We start from the raw sequence: 15,088 nt of genomic DNA on the forward strand, positions 1-15,088 counted from the left end.
GGAAGACGACGGGAGGAACAGGTACAACAGGACTGCCTTTTCCTTGTGATTTTCCTAAATCATCTTTGATGATCGAAACAGAAATGGTAACACCATTTGATACTCAGGACCATGATATGTAAGAGCGGGGAAATCAAAGTTGCCAAATGCAATCAGGCTTTGGATGCTTAGCTTGAAATGGGAAAATGGGCGGCCGCGTAGTAAAACGCTCCCTGAATGCTTATGCGAAGAAACTGACTGAGCTGCAACATAGCAGGCTAATACCAAATTTGGGGAAAGCACGTTGAAATCTGCATTATTAGCACTGTATCACTAGGACTCAACGCTTGATGGAACAGGATTTAAAATGTATGAGCACTTACATGTGCGTACAGAAAAATTCTTCTTGCTTATTTCTCCCTTGATTTAGCAATAGTCAGACCTGCAGATGCATAAAATCTTAAGTGATTACAAAGAAGGTGCCTTGCATAATGACGACTACCTCTGTTTGCAGCTGTGATTTTAAAAACCGTTGCCTAATAAGCCAGCATGGAAAGTGGCTCGTAATCTCCTCTTTTGCAGGAGCAGGAGCAGTGACCTTCTCGGTGGCTCCGAGGAGTATGGGCTACCATCAGAAAGCACAGTGGGTTCTGCTAAGCTGGCGGTCAAGCAGCAGAGACGTCGTGACACATGGGGGACTGGAAGCCCAGACAGGGGACGCTAACAGAAAACGGACAGCAGAGAAGCAGCCCTGAAGCCCAGAGCCCACTCACCGTGGTCTTGTGACGAGGGTCCGCTCCCCGCCATGTGGCCTCCCTGCCCGCCCCCTCAGATTACAGACTGGCATGTCCGGACTCTTCCCCCGAGAGGCAGCCTGGAGGGGACCCTGGTGAGGCTGGAGTGGTCTCAGCCCCGTGTTTCTGGGCCCCGCGCACGCCTCTTGCTTGCCCCCACTCCTTCTGCGACTTCCGTGAGGCCTGGGCTCCCCATACCCACGACTTGGCAGCTTGGGCCCTACAGTGTGAGCTGTTTCCCACAGGTAGGACCCACGTGCCCCTGACCACCCTGGGCCCTCGCCTGCCTCTGTCTCAGGTCCTGCCTCTGGCCCCGCCTCTCCCCTGGGGATCCCGGCTCTGCCGAGTCTGGGACAGTCACTGCCACCTGTCACCTGGCATTGTGCTGTGGAAGAGAGAAGCGTGACCACAGGCAGCACGCTCAGTCGTTCCCACCAGAAGGTTCTACTGCAGTCAGGGGTCCCCTTCCACCTCCTGAGTGGGGGACGGGCCTTGCCCTCCGCCCTCCGGCTCAGGCAGCCGTGATAACGAGACAACAACAGTACCGCGGGTGCCCTCACGCAGATTCCTGTCGGTCTTCTGCTGGAACCGAGGTTCTGAACCCCAACTACGAAACATCTCCTGAGTTAATGAGACTGACACCTCCCCCCCCCCCGCCATCCCGGAAAATCCTGGAGAGGAGGAAACATCCGTGGGGCTCCGGGAGCCTGGGCCCCTCCTGCCCTCCCTGGACCAGCCAGGTGAAGTCCGCCAGCTGTGACTAGAGCCCTGGCACCCGCCCGCACCTGTGTGTTCCGCTAGACAGCGCATCGTCATACTATATGTGGCCCTTTGTACCTATTTGCACGTGGACATAATACCACAAATAAAACACTAAACGGGAGGAATCAGGGAAAAACACAGAACCCAGAATATTGGGGGCCACTTACGCTCCTCCGGGAAAGCAGCGGGGACACTGTGGACGTGTTAATATTTCTACCGCAGTGAGACCACATGTCAAATGTCAAGTCTGTGTGTAATTGTGAGAGAGAGATATAAATAGAGGAATTATTATAATTCCGTCATAATTTGCTACTTGACCAAAATAAACTAATAAGATAAATAAACATGGCTGCTTTTGCCCAACTGACTAATATGACCTGAATAGAAATAAAATATTGGATGAGTTGGAGATGCCAAGTTTAAACTAGATTAGCAACGAAATCTCAGTGTGCCGTTTCGATATAATTAACGGGATGATTTAATGTGTTTTTCGCTCAGAATCGTCGTGAGGCGTTTTTTTTGCAATAGCGTAGAAATGAATCCGCACGCGTCCGGGCTGCAGAGGAATAAAAGGTTGTAATATTTTTGAGTCCTCTTGGCAGAGTAATCCATCTGGCACTCTGCAGGACAACGGAGATGTTTTTCTTCCAATCATTCACAGCCATTATTTAATGCGGGGTAACAGCCACAGTCTTCATTAATATATTAACCTATGGCTCAAAAAGGCCTTGCAGTAAACCAACTGAGGACTCCTCATGACGGGTTTATATCATAGGGTTTGGAGAGACTGAGCCGCGGAGACACTGACCTCGGGGATAAGCCCAGCGTTTCTTACCGACGGCAGAAGTGTGGCCAGCGAGTGAGAAGGGAGGTGGCCAGAACCCTCACGGAAGCCACTACACGCGGGACAGAGGGCCAGTTACAAACATACACGATATGGGGCGCCTGGGTGGCTCAGTCGGTTAAGCCTCCGACTCGGGCTCAGGTCATGATCTCGCGGTTCGTGGGTTTGAGCCCCGCGTCGGGCTCTCTGCTGTCAACACAGAGCCCACCCTCTGTCTCCCCTCTCTGTCCCTTCCCCGCCTGCACTCACTTGCCTTCTCTCTCTCAGAAGTAAAGAAACATTTTTAGAAACACATACATGATACAACCTTAGAATGCAATACTTGGTGACCTCAGAAAGAATGTGGTAGAACCACCGTATCTCACTGGCCTCAACTTCTGCTTATTCCATGCAGCCCCTCCAGCCTCCTGGCCTCTCTCCAACACACAGGCCTTTCCCAGACCGAAGTTCCTGAGGCAGCACTTCCTTCAGGGAGATGTGGAAGAGAGAGAAGGGTCAAGACCAAACATCTTCTCGGGAGGCCTCCTCTGGCCGCAGGGTAAAAGTGGGGGGGGGGGGGGCGGGGAGGGGGGGCTGCCCCTTCAACGCTTTGATTTTTGCCCCAGGGCTTGTCACTGACATACAATGTACTTTATTTATCTTGATTTTCATCTCTTCCCTAAAAGGTGAATTCCATAAGGGCGGGAGGATGAGTCAGAGCCCAAGCAGGAAACAAAAGGGAACCTTGAACTGGGTTCTTTGAGGAGAGTTTAGTAAAAGGGCCATTTCCCAAGACTGGGAAGGAGGTAGGGAAGCCTGGGGTGAGGCAGCACCTGAGGGCAGTGACCCAGCCCGGGGGACAGGGATGTGAGAGAGGACGACAGCCACTGACCCTCCGCTTAGGGCGGCTCGGTCAAGCACCCCCCCCACACTCCGCGGTTGCCCCACATCACCCACCCCAAGCGGAGCCTGGAGCTGGGGCCCCGGGCACAGTGCTAAGGTGGGGGGGGGGGTGGAATCTGCACGGTGACACACAGGGAAGTCAGGTCTGTCCCCCGTTGGACCTCCATCCCTACTGGCGCACAGGAGGTGTGAGTGTCCTGGGGCTGCCAGGACAAAGTACTGCATGGGGGGGGCGGGGCTTAGAACAGTAGAAACACATTCTCTCACGGTTCTGGCGGCCAGACGTCTGAAATAAAAATTTCAGTAGGGCTGCGCTCCCTCGGAAGACTCTAGAAAAGAAACTCCCACATCTCTCCAGTAGCTCCAGGAGGATACGGATGCCCCTTGGCGTCCCCTCACCTGTAAACTCCGTCTTCATGGGGCCGTCTTCCTGTGTGTCTGCATCTGTCTGTCCTCACAAGGACACCAGTCATATTGGATCAAGGCCCATCCCCACTGAGGATGACCTCATCTTAACTTGATGACATGGGGAGACCCTATTTCCAATCACAGATGCTCGGTTTAAGACTTCAACACAGCCTTTCGGGGGACACAGTTCAACCTGGAATACTGAGTAGTCAATAATGAGTCAACGAATGAATTGTCTCTCCTGAGAATAAAAAAGAAAAGAGAAGTAAAGTTTGGGGGTAATTCAAACCAGGTCATTAAAGGCCCTCCTTCCATTATATATATATATATTTTTTTTTTTTCTTTGACATTATGTCAGATTATGGGCAGCAGTAAATCTCCAAGAAAAACAAAGGCCAGGATTTAGTGCCGGAAAGAAATCCTGAAAAAAAAATTTTTTTTTTCATAAATAAATAACACAAGGAACTAGAAGCGGAAAGGGTGGTATACTGTTCAGGCACAGGACCGGGGAGAGGTTCAGAGCTCAGAAACGCTGCCTTCGGATGGGAGTATGATGGCGTCACCCCCACACCCTGTCATGCACAGCGCGGGGACCTGGCTCCTAATGAGGGCTCTTCTCTAGAGAAATGAAATGTTTCCAAAGCAACCAGCAAACCCTTCTGCCACCACTGGATCCCCCGCCCGCCCACCCTGAAGCGAAGCCTGACAAGGATGAGCCCCAACAGAGATACAAAGCCCTCTCTCAACACACTGTCTGTCGCCTTTTTCCTAGCTTGAGGGTCAACAGAGAAGGATTGGACATTTCCAGGAAACCAGAAATAGGAATGAGAAAGAGGAAGAGAAACAGGAAAAAGGGAAGGAAAAAGCCATATGTACCTATGGTCCCAGTTCAATTAAAAATGCACACAGTGTGGGGCGCCTGGGTGGCTCAGTCGATTGAGCGACTGACTCTTGATTTTGGCTCAGGTCATGGTCCCAGGGTCATGGGATCAGGCCCTGTGTTGGCCGAGCGTGGAGCCTGCTTGGGATTCTCTCTTTCTCGTCCTCTTCCCCTCACCTTTCTCTCTCTCTCTCTTTCTCTAATAAATAAATGAAAATAAAAAATGAGAAAAGTACAGTGTGTTTGTAGACACATCAACACACGTGTTATGTATGCACATATATATGTGTTTTTCGGGTTTTTGTTTTTTTTTTAATATTTCCCTTTGAGAGAGGGATGGACAGAGTGTGAGCGGGGGAGGGGCAGAAAGAGAGGGAGACACAGAATCCGAAGCAGGCTCTGGGCTCCAAGCTGTCAGCACAGAGCCGGACATGGGACCCGAACCAACCAACCGTGAGATCGTGACCTAAGCCCAGCGCTCAACCGACTGAGCCACCCAACTGCCCCGAGATTCGTGTGTTTTAGATGCCAGCAAGCCAAGTATCGGTATTCAGACAGCAAGACCAAGGTTGGGCTGTAAATGTTAAAAGCCCTGATTTATGTTGCTGTCCTCGTGAAGCACAGCCATGGAAGCTCAGCCTACTTCCCATGGAGTAGGATTGTTGAGCTACCAAACTATTTTTCAAAAAAGCGACTGGAGGTTTCTTTAAATATCCAACAAGTACCAAGAACGGTGCCATCATTCCATCCCGTTAAGTGGAGTGCCAGGTGACGGTCACCGAGCAACAGAATGGAGCCCAGCATTCAGCCTTGTATTTCCTACCGCATTTAAGGCTTTGTTAAAGAATATTTTAAGGACATCTCTTCTGTCATAAAAGAACTCAGTAAGTCTTCTGGAAAGGTGTACCAGTGGGTCCACCAAATGACCAAATGAGCTAGTCTGTTCGGTAAACTTGTTTAAACAGTATTATCCAATCAGATGCCAGAGTTAGTTTGATAAGAACGACTGTTTTGATGTTGGCTGGATATTTTGCTGTTTCTCTTAACAATACCCAACGCAATGGATTCAGTTGTTTCCCGAGGCTTGCTGGGGACACAACGGTAGCTCTACGTTATCAAGCCAGAAGAGCGTCTCCTGTTTATTTAATTTCAGAGGCCACGTGACCACATAGGCTAGGAAGGTTTCTAAAATCTTTACACGTGGGGGCTGTGTAAAACAGAGCCATCGCCACATAATTAAACATGGACTTTTATGTCAGAAGGCCAATCCAGCCCACTCCGATTTTCTCAGTGACATTATGATAAAGGCAAAAGGTGCATTAAAAGCTTTGGATCTATACTAAGGTCATAAAATCTCGCCCAGAGACAGTTCCTGTCTAGGGATTCATATGCCAGAAACAGATCAATAAAGGCTGTAAAAAGTTCTACAATATTCCCAACCAGCTGCTCTATAAAGTACAAGTGAACACTCACTCGTTGAAGACGAAAGCATTCCCGTAATGCCAGTATTGAATATACAATTTACCCGAATGAAAGAATTTGTTTTCTATTTATTTTCTTGGGAAAACCAGTTGACCAGTGAGATATGAGACTTGCTTCATTTTCCAGGTTAAAGTCTGATGGAACTACTGGCCTGCACCAACCACAGATAGGCCGTCTTCTTTCCCCTCCCCCAGTAGACGCCGGAGATGTTTCCTCTCGAGTTGTTGGGGTTCAACTTGACAAAATTCTAGAGGCGGTACAGAGTCTGTGATCAGAAAAATGCCTTGATCACGGCGAAAATCTGCTCGTGCCGGTGGACCGGAGAGAAGGCAGAAGAACCAGTTGTGTCTCGGGGTAGCTGTTCTCCCTCGAAATCCGGTAAAAATGGCCCCGTGAATGCAGGGCCTAAAAGTGAGTCCCCAAAGTGAGGGGCCTCTGGGACCCACACGCCATCCCCCAAACAGGAAGAATCATTTTCCTGGCAACGGAAAGATGAATCATGCATTTCACAAAGGAGACGCAAGGTTCGGTAATGTGCGACCTTGATTTACAATGGCCTCCAGATTTATTGTTGTGTATTTTTAAACCATGCTATTTAAAACACAGCTAATTTAAAAGCTAGTGTGTAGGCCCCGTCTGACTAGTGCTAAAGATTTACTCTGTGCTAATAAGAAAATTATTGTGTCTACGCTATTCCCACTTCTCCCGCACTGTGTGATCCAACCTCCAATAAAATTGCTTGTCAGGTGAGAGACATTGGTTTTCTACTGTAGTTACTATTTCTTTGTCTCCATCCCCTCCCCTCCCCTCCGAAATACAGTTTACCGAATGTTACAGACACTGCATAAGAAAGATGCTTCATAGCAACAGCGCTCAGGGTGAATGAAACAGCAAGTGTTTTTAAAGGGGCCCTTTCTACCGGCAAGAACAGAAACATTTGTGCTTATTTGATGCACTTGGGTCAGAGGATAGACACATCAGCACCTTCCTCTCCTGCAGGAGGAAACTGCCTGCCTCCCCGCCCAGCAAAGCCAGGCAGCCCAGTCGGCCACCCCCCTCCACTTGCACAGCGGCTGCTGGGATCCCGGGGCGAAACTCATGAATTGATATTTCTAAAAAGTTCAGAATAGGGCCTGATTCATGGCAAACGTGCAATAAATGTTAGCCATTCTTTTTAACTCAGAAATATTAAGTTCTATGCGAGCTCATTTTGTCCTAAATATCGTTAGTACAAGACTTTAGTACAAGACCAACAGGGGCTCCTGGGTGGTTCATTCGGTTAAGTCTGACTCTTTTTTTTGTTTGTTATTTAAATCCAAGTTAGTTAACATATAGTGTAAAATTAATACTATGTGTATTATTATATATAGGATTTAATGAGTCATCACTTACATATAACACCCAGTGCTCATCCCAACAAGTGCCCTCCTTAATGCCCATCACCCATCTAGCCCATCCCCCCACCCAACACCCTGCCAGGAGCCCTCAGTTTGTTTTCTGTATTCAAGAGTCTCTTATGGTTTGTCCCTCTCTGTTTTTATATTATTTTTTCTTACCTTGTGTTCATCTTTTTTGTATCTTAAATTCCACATAGGAATGAAATCACATGATACTTGTCTTTGACTGCCTTATTTCGCTTAGCATAATAGCCTCCAACTCCATCCATGTAGTTGCAAATGGCGACATTTCATTCTCTTTCATCGCCAAGTACTATTCCATTGTATATACATACCACATCTCTTTATCCATTCATCAGTTGATGGACATTTGGGCTCTTTCCATAATTTGACTATTGTCGATAGGACTGCTGTAAACATTGGGGTGCATGTGCCCCTTCAAATCAGCATTTTTGTATCCTTTGGATAAATACCTAGTAGTGTAATTGCTGGGCCGTAGGGTAGTTCTATTTTTAACTTTTTGGGGCACCTCCACACTGCTTTCCAGAGCGGCTGCACAGGCTTGCATTCCCACCAACAATGCAAAAGAGATACTCTTTCTCCACATCCTTGCCAACATCTGTTGTTGCCTGAGTTGTTAATGTTTGCCATTCTGACAGGTGTAAGGTGGTATCTCATTGTGGTTTTGATTTGTATTTCGCTGATGATGAGTGATGTTGAGCATTTTTTCATGCGTCGGTTGGCCATCTGGATGTCTTCTTTGGAGAATTGTCTATTCATGTCTTCTGCCCATTTCTCCACCGGATTATTTGTTTTTTGAGTGTTGAGTTTGATAAGTTCTTTATAGATTTTGGATATTAACCCCTTATCTGATATGTCGTTTGCAAATATCTTCTCCCATTCCATCAGTTGCCTTTTAGTTTTGCTGATTGATTCCTTTGCTGTGCAGAAGCTTTTTATTTTGATGAGGTCCCAATAGTTCATTTTTGCTTTTGTTTCCCTTGCCTCCGGAGACGTGTTGAGTAAGAAGTTGCCACGGCCAAGATCCAAGAGGTTATTGCCTGCTTTATCCTCAAGGATTTTGATGGCTTCCTGTCGTACATTTAGGTCTTTCATCCATTTTGAGTTTATTTTTGTGTCTGGTGTAAGAAAGTGGTCCAGGTTCATTCTTCTGCATGTCGCTGTCCAGTTTTCCCAGCACCACGTGCTGAAGAGACTGTGTTTATTCCAATGGATACTCTTTCCTGCTTTGTCAAAGATTAGTTGGCCATACGTCTGTGAGTCCATTTCTGGGTTTTGTATTTCTGTTCCATTAATCTGAGTGTCTGTTCTTGTGCCAGTACCTTACTGTCTTGATGATTACAGCTTTGTGATACAGCTTAAAGTCTGGGATTGTGATGCCTCCTGCTTTGGTTTTATTTATCAGGATCGCTCTGGCTACTCGGGGTCTTTTCTGGTTCCATACAAATTTTAGGATTGTTTGTTCTAGCTCTGTGAAGAACGGTGGTGCTATTTTGATAGGGATTGCATTGAATATGTAGATTGCTTTGGGTAGTGTCGACATTTTAACAATATTTATTCTTCTGACCCATGAGCATGGAATATTTTTCCATTTCTTTGTGTCTTCTTCAATTCCTTGCATAAGCTTTCTATAGTTTTCAGTGTATAGATCTTTCACGTCTTTGGTTAGGTTTATTCCTAAGTATTTTATGGGTTTTGGTGCAGTTGTAAGTGGGATCGATTCCTTGATTCCCTTTCTGCTCTCCTTCATTATTGATGTATAGAAATGCAGCCGATTTCTGTACATTGATTTTATATCCTGCAAATTTGCTGAGTTCATGGATCAGTCCAGCAGCATTTTGGTGGAATCTTTTGGGTTTTCCACGTAGAGTATCATGTCATCTGTGAAGAGTGAAAGCATGACTTCTTCTTTGACAATTTGGATGCCTTTTATTTCTTTGTGTTGTCTGATTGCTGAGGCTAGGACTTCCAGCACTATGATGAATAACAATGGTGAGAATGTACATCCTTGTCATGTTCCTGACCTTAGGGGGAAAGTTCTCAGTTTTTCCCCATTGAGGATGATATTAGCTCTGGGCTTTTCATATATGGCCTTTATGATCTTGAGGTATATTCATTCTACCCCTACTTTCTTGAGGATTTTTATCACGAAAGGATGCTATATTTTGTCAAATGCTTTTTCTGAAAAGTGTCTGACTTGATTTCGGTTCAGGTCGTGATCTCATGGTTCATGGGATTGAGCCCCACATCAGGCTCTGCACTGACAGCACAGAGCCTCCTTGGGATTCTTTCTCCCCCTCTCTCTCTGCCCCTCCCCGGCTCACTCACACTCTATCTCAAAATAAATAAACTTAAAAAAGACTTGAGTACAAGACCTACAAACAATTTTTAAAGAGCCCATTAAAATTCCCCAAAGAGGGGTTCCTGGGTGGCTCAGTCGGTTAAGTGTCCAACTTGGGCGCAGGTCATGATCTCGCAGTTCATGAGTTCGAGCCCAGCATCAGGCTCACTGCTATCAGTGTAAAGCCTGCTTCGGATCCTCTGTCCCCACTCTCTCTCTCCTGTCCCCCACTCTCTCTCTCCCTCAAACATAAATAAGCATTAAAAAAATTTTTTTAAGTAAGATTCTCCAAAGAACTGAGTATGTTGCAGTGTGAATAATTAAAATAACCAAAGTGAGCCCACAATGTCCTATATGAACCTCAAAACCCAAACGACTAGACCAGGGCCCCCAACTCTGCTGTTGTAAAACCTCCACTTGAAGCCACCGACAGAGTGCTCGCTTTGGCCGCACATATACTAAGCAACCGACAGATAGCTGTTTTCTAAAGACCTTTATGCCAGGCCCTGGAAATCAAACAAGTGACCCCGGTCCTCTTCTTTGGATAAAACCATGAACACCAGGCACGGGCCACCATGGAGGCTCGACCACCAGGAGGAAAGCGCCTGGAGAGGGTGCCAGGGACTCCTGACTGAGAGGAGGAAGGTCCGTGTCAGAACACAGAGGCCGTGTGTGGCTGGGGCTAGCTGCGTGGAAAGGCGTGCCCAGGAGAAAGGGCCGAGGGGCGGGTGAGTAGCAAGATGGGGTTGCTGGTTTGGGGGATGGCAGGTCAAGAAGCAGCCCCAGAACCATAGAGCGAAGCCACCTGCCTGCGACCTGCTGGTCTCCGGGGACACTGTCCTCTGCTCCTGCCATCCTCACAAGCTGTCACCTTCACAGCCCTCCCGGCACAGCAAGGACTTCAGGGAAACTAAACAGTGGAATGTGATCCCCCCATTTTCCCCAAAAAATGTGTGTGTGTGTGTGTGTGCACGTAAGAGTTCTGTGCTGAACAAGGAGACAACCAAATTTGGGTTTAGAAAGAGGAAGAGTTTTCTATACTGGTTACTTCTAAATAATTGCTCTGTTATTCTTCCTAGGATTTTTATTTATTTATTTTTTAACTGCTGTGTTACGTTGAATTCTTCCAGAAGCAAACCTTGAGTCAAGGATTTTAATGCTCCCAGGAGTACCAGCTCTCTGTCCGTGGCTCTCCTCCCTGCCCCTGGCCGGACCAGAGAAAGACACTTGTTCCAGGAGATCCTCGGCAGGTGCCGTGTGGAGGACACAGGGGCACCGACAAGAACCTCTTCTTACATTTCTAACTTTTTGATATTTTCTGAAATTTGTACATTGAACTTCTTGTAAGAAAAACTGTATCCACTCAGAAAACAGCAAAATATACATGCCCGTTACGTTGCCAGAGTTTCTGAATGGAGAAGACCATGTTTAAATTTAGCCTGTGATCTGAGCGATATTAAAGGGTTGGTCACCTTAGCCAGTGATGACACTAAGTAGAATTTTATGCTAATTGAACATTTTTACTTCAAAATCCAAAGTGTAGGGGCGCCTGGGTGGCTCAGTTAAGCATCAGACTTCGGCTCAGGTCACGATCTCACGGTTCGTGGGTTCGAGCCCCGTGTCGGGCTCTGGGCTGCCAGCTCGGAGCCTGGAGCCTGCTTTGGATTCTGTGTCTCCCTCTCTCTCTCTCTCTGTTCCTCCCCGGCTCACGCTCTGTCTCTCTCTCTCAAAAAGAAGTAAATGTTTCAAAAAAAAAATCCAACTTGTATTCGTTTGCTCTGGCGTAAGCAAGATGCAGCGTGAACAAGATCAAGCAGCCGTGTGGGAAGCTGAGAGTTTCACCAGGACACGTGGAGACAGACGTCCTGGGTCATACTGCGGGCTGGAAGCATGGCAAACGGCAAACAGCGCGTCGGGATCCTTGGGCTCGTGCGGGAACGCTGAACGGAAACAAACACGGGTGTGGTGGCCCCCGCAGGGACTCGAGACTGATGATAAACAGCAAACCAAAGACGGCAGTGAGAAACCCTACACAACTAGCGAACTCGGCGTAGCTTCTGCGGAGAGGGGAAAGCGCCCGCGGAAGCCGTAAGTGCTCTAATCCCAGAGCGTGCAGGTGCCACATGCTGCAGACCGGGAAGCATCTCCTGACCCAGGAGAACCCTGAACCCGGGGAGAGCCTCAGAAAGAACACGCTTTGCTAATGAAAACCAATGACGCCTCCGAAATACAGCCACAAGCAGAGGTGGCTTCACGTTACTCAAACGCAAGAGCTGACCTCCAGGGCCCGCCCCCGGGAACGGAGGTTTGATAAGGACTTTGGTAATCAGGAATGTGATTGATAACCAGGACGAAAGCCACGGCGTTAATAATAAAGGGATCGATGACACAGACAAATATATCTACAGATCATTGCCTCAACTTGAAGCCGGCAAAGGCCCAGATGTATCACTGCTTTCAAATTTATTTATAGATCAGTGTCTTAATGTGATAAACAGTTGGCTTGTAAACTAAAAATACTGAAAACCGCAACATAGAACCGTGGCTTTTGCTCCTTTTCTTTGCTGCACGAGAGATGTCAGCGCAGGTCCGTGACTCGGGACAGCTCCTTCGTCATCTGATGAGTGGTGTCAGATGGCCGCTTACCCTGCGGCTAACCGCTAACGAACGCGACACTCAAGGCCCTGTGGACACCCCGCAGCTCAGAGCCACGGTGCACCGGAAGCCTCTCCCGTGGAGGTGCCCTCTTCCACGTCTAATCTGACCCGGCTGCTGCAGCCCGGTGCTGTCTGAGTTCTGTCAAGAGGAAAGCTGGACCCGTGGCTCTTGGCTCGGCCGTTCCATCGCGAATTAATATAGCAGAAGGAAAAGACTGAGGACGCTGGCTCTCAAAGTTCCTTTTTGCCCCCCATGTGATTGCACTTGGGCGTCCCAGGGAGCCCACTCGGTCGTGCATTTTGCCCAGCAAGTGAGTGAGTGCCTGCTGCCGGCCAGGACTACAAGTAGGTCCTGGAGGTAGAAACATGGCTGCAGAAAGTTGAAGAAGACAGAATCTGAGCTCTCCCCTCCAGTCTGGGAGACAGGGGTGAGCACAGAATAGGGTAAGGGGTGGAGTAGGAGTGGTGAAGGGAGGCAGGAAGCTGTCTCTGGGCAAAGCCGGGGGTGATCAAGCAGAAAGGGGCACTCCAGCCAGAGGGTAGACAGAGAGGCTCAAGACGGAGCGTCCTGCCAAACCTGGGACATGTGGGGAAGAGAGGCCGGGGGGGCTGGGATCAGGGAGACCCAAATGGGCTGAAAGGCCAGGCTTTGAACTTGGTTCTTCAGGGAGCCATGAAAAGATCTTACACAGGGGAACGGCAAAGGGAGATTTAGGTCTAGAGCGAACGCTCTGGCAGCCGGTGGACTGGAGAGAGTCAGAGGGAGGAGACGCTGGGGCCTGTGCAGCACAGCGGCTTCAAGGATGGGGAGAAGGCTCTGGGTCTGGCCCGACGTTCTCCATCAGGGGCTACGGCATGGATGCTGGGGGAGAAGTCTGGGCTGCCGTTTAGTAGCAGGAGGCAGAAGAAGGGAGGTGCATTTGACCTTGACCTTGCAGCCGAGGGCCTCTCTGCATGCTGACCTTTCACCTACCAGATGGCAAAGAGGAAACCCCAGAGGCGTCGGTGAAGGAGGGGGGGGCACAGGTGCTCACACTCTCGGCTGCAGCACAGACCAGCCCAGCTTTGGGGTTGCAAATTTGGCACTGTGAATTTTTAAATTTTTTTACATATTTATTTATTTTTGGCATACAGAGAGAGACAGAGCATGAGCAGGGGAGGGGCAGAGAGAGGGAGACACAGAATCCGAAGCAGGCTCCAGGCTCTGAGCCGTCAGCACAGAGCCCGACGCGGGGCTTGAACTCATGAACTGCGAGATCATGATCTGAGCCACCCAGGTGACCCATTTATCTGTGAATTTTTAAAACACGTGTGTATACTTTCTCTAAGCAATTTCTAGGATGACAATCTATGGAACATGTGCACAGTCCTGCAGACACACACACACACACACAATGTTCACTACAGCATTTTTAATAGTGCAAAAAATGTGTCCTTAACAGGAAGCAATCAAATATTCCTCATTAGCAGATTGGTTACAAAAATTATGCCCATCGAGCCACTGGAAAGAGTGGAGGATCCAGAATCGATACTCGGATGTTACCATGCCAAGAATCACCCTGGAGGCTGCTGAATGCAGATTCTGACTCAGTGGGTCTGGAAGGGCTGTGGATGTTACTACATTCCTAACCCTCCAGTGATGCTGCCAGGCTCCAGGTCACCGATGTGGAGAGAAGCCTCAGCTGAATCATCTATTGCGGAACAATAGATCCCATTTTTTTTTTTTTAATTTTTTTTTTCCAACGTTTTTTATTTATTTTTTTGGGGACAGAGAGAGACAGAGCATGAACGGGGGAGGGGCAGAGAGAGAGGGAGACACAGAATCGGAAACAGGCTCCAGGCTCCGAGCCATCAGCCCAGAGCCTGACACGGGGCTCGAACTCACGGACCGCGAGATTGTGACCTGGCTGAAGTCGGACGCTTAACCGACTGTGCCACCCAGGCGCCCCAATAGATCCCATTTTGGTAAAAAAAAAACAAAAACAAAAAAACATCATCATCATCATCATCATCATCATCATCATCGTAATGCAAGTTGGTATATAAACTGAATATCCAGAAGGAAATGTATTTCTGGAAAGTAAAGCATAGGGTGGACCCCCCCACCTTCTACATCACATGTATAACTATAATGATTCCTTTTTTTACGGTGGGCATGAATTATTTTGCATCAGAGAAAAAAGGAATCCATAAATCGATGCACTGAAACAAAAAAGTTTGTAAGCCTAAGTGTTATGGACAGAATGTTTTCGTTCCCCCAAATCCTTGTGTTCAAGTCCTCACCCCTAGTGTGATGGTGTCCGGAGATGGGGCCTTGGGGAGGTGACCAGATCAGAAGGGTGGAGCCCCGTGGTGGGCTGAGTGCTTTTACAGAGGGGACCCCAGAGAGCTCTCTCACCTTCCCACCAAGTGAGGACACAGCGAGAAGAGGCCATCCGTGAAACAGGTTGGGGGGTGTGGGGGCGTGTCACAAGACACCAAATGTGCCGGCACCCTGACCTTGGACTTGCAGCCCCCAGAACTCTGAGAAATAAATCTCTGCTGTTTAAGCACCCCACCCCCACTCCCACCCCTGTCTGTGGTGTTCTGTTATACTCGCACTAAGACACAGAGCTAAAGGCTATGCTTTAAATTGTATATC

General features: G+C 48.3%; 2 long non-coding RNA genes across 2 annotated transcripts; both read left to right on the forward strand.

Annotated features, from left to right (window-relative positions):
- Positions 1-568: 568 nt before the first annotated feature.
- LOC122235908 lies at positions 569-11,284 on the forward strand. Its single transcript, XR_006214028.1, has 3 exons — positions 569-868; positions 2,774-2,917; positions 10,921-11,284. It is a non-coding gene; the product is annotated as an uncharacterized LOC122235908 (long non-coding RNA).
- Positions 5,311-6,787, forward strand: LOC122235902. The gene is made up of 2 exons (XR_006214025.1): positions 5,311-5,433; positions 6,158-6,787. It is a non-coding gene; the product is annotated as an uncharacterized LOC122235902 (long non-coding RNA).
- Positions 11,285-15,088: the final 3,804 nt, after the last annotated feature.

The sequence above is a fragment of the Panthera tigris genome, chromosome A2 (genome assembly GCF_018350195.1).
Source record: "Panthera tigris isolate Pti1 chromosome A2, P.tigris_Pti1_mat1.1, whole genome shotgun sequence".
In the NCBI taxonomy this organism is placed as follows: domain Eukaryota; kingdom Metazoa; phylum Chordata; class Mammalia; order Carnivora; family Felidae; genus Panthera; species Panthera tigris.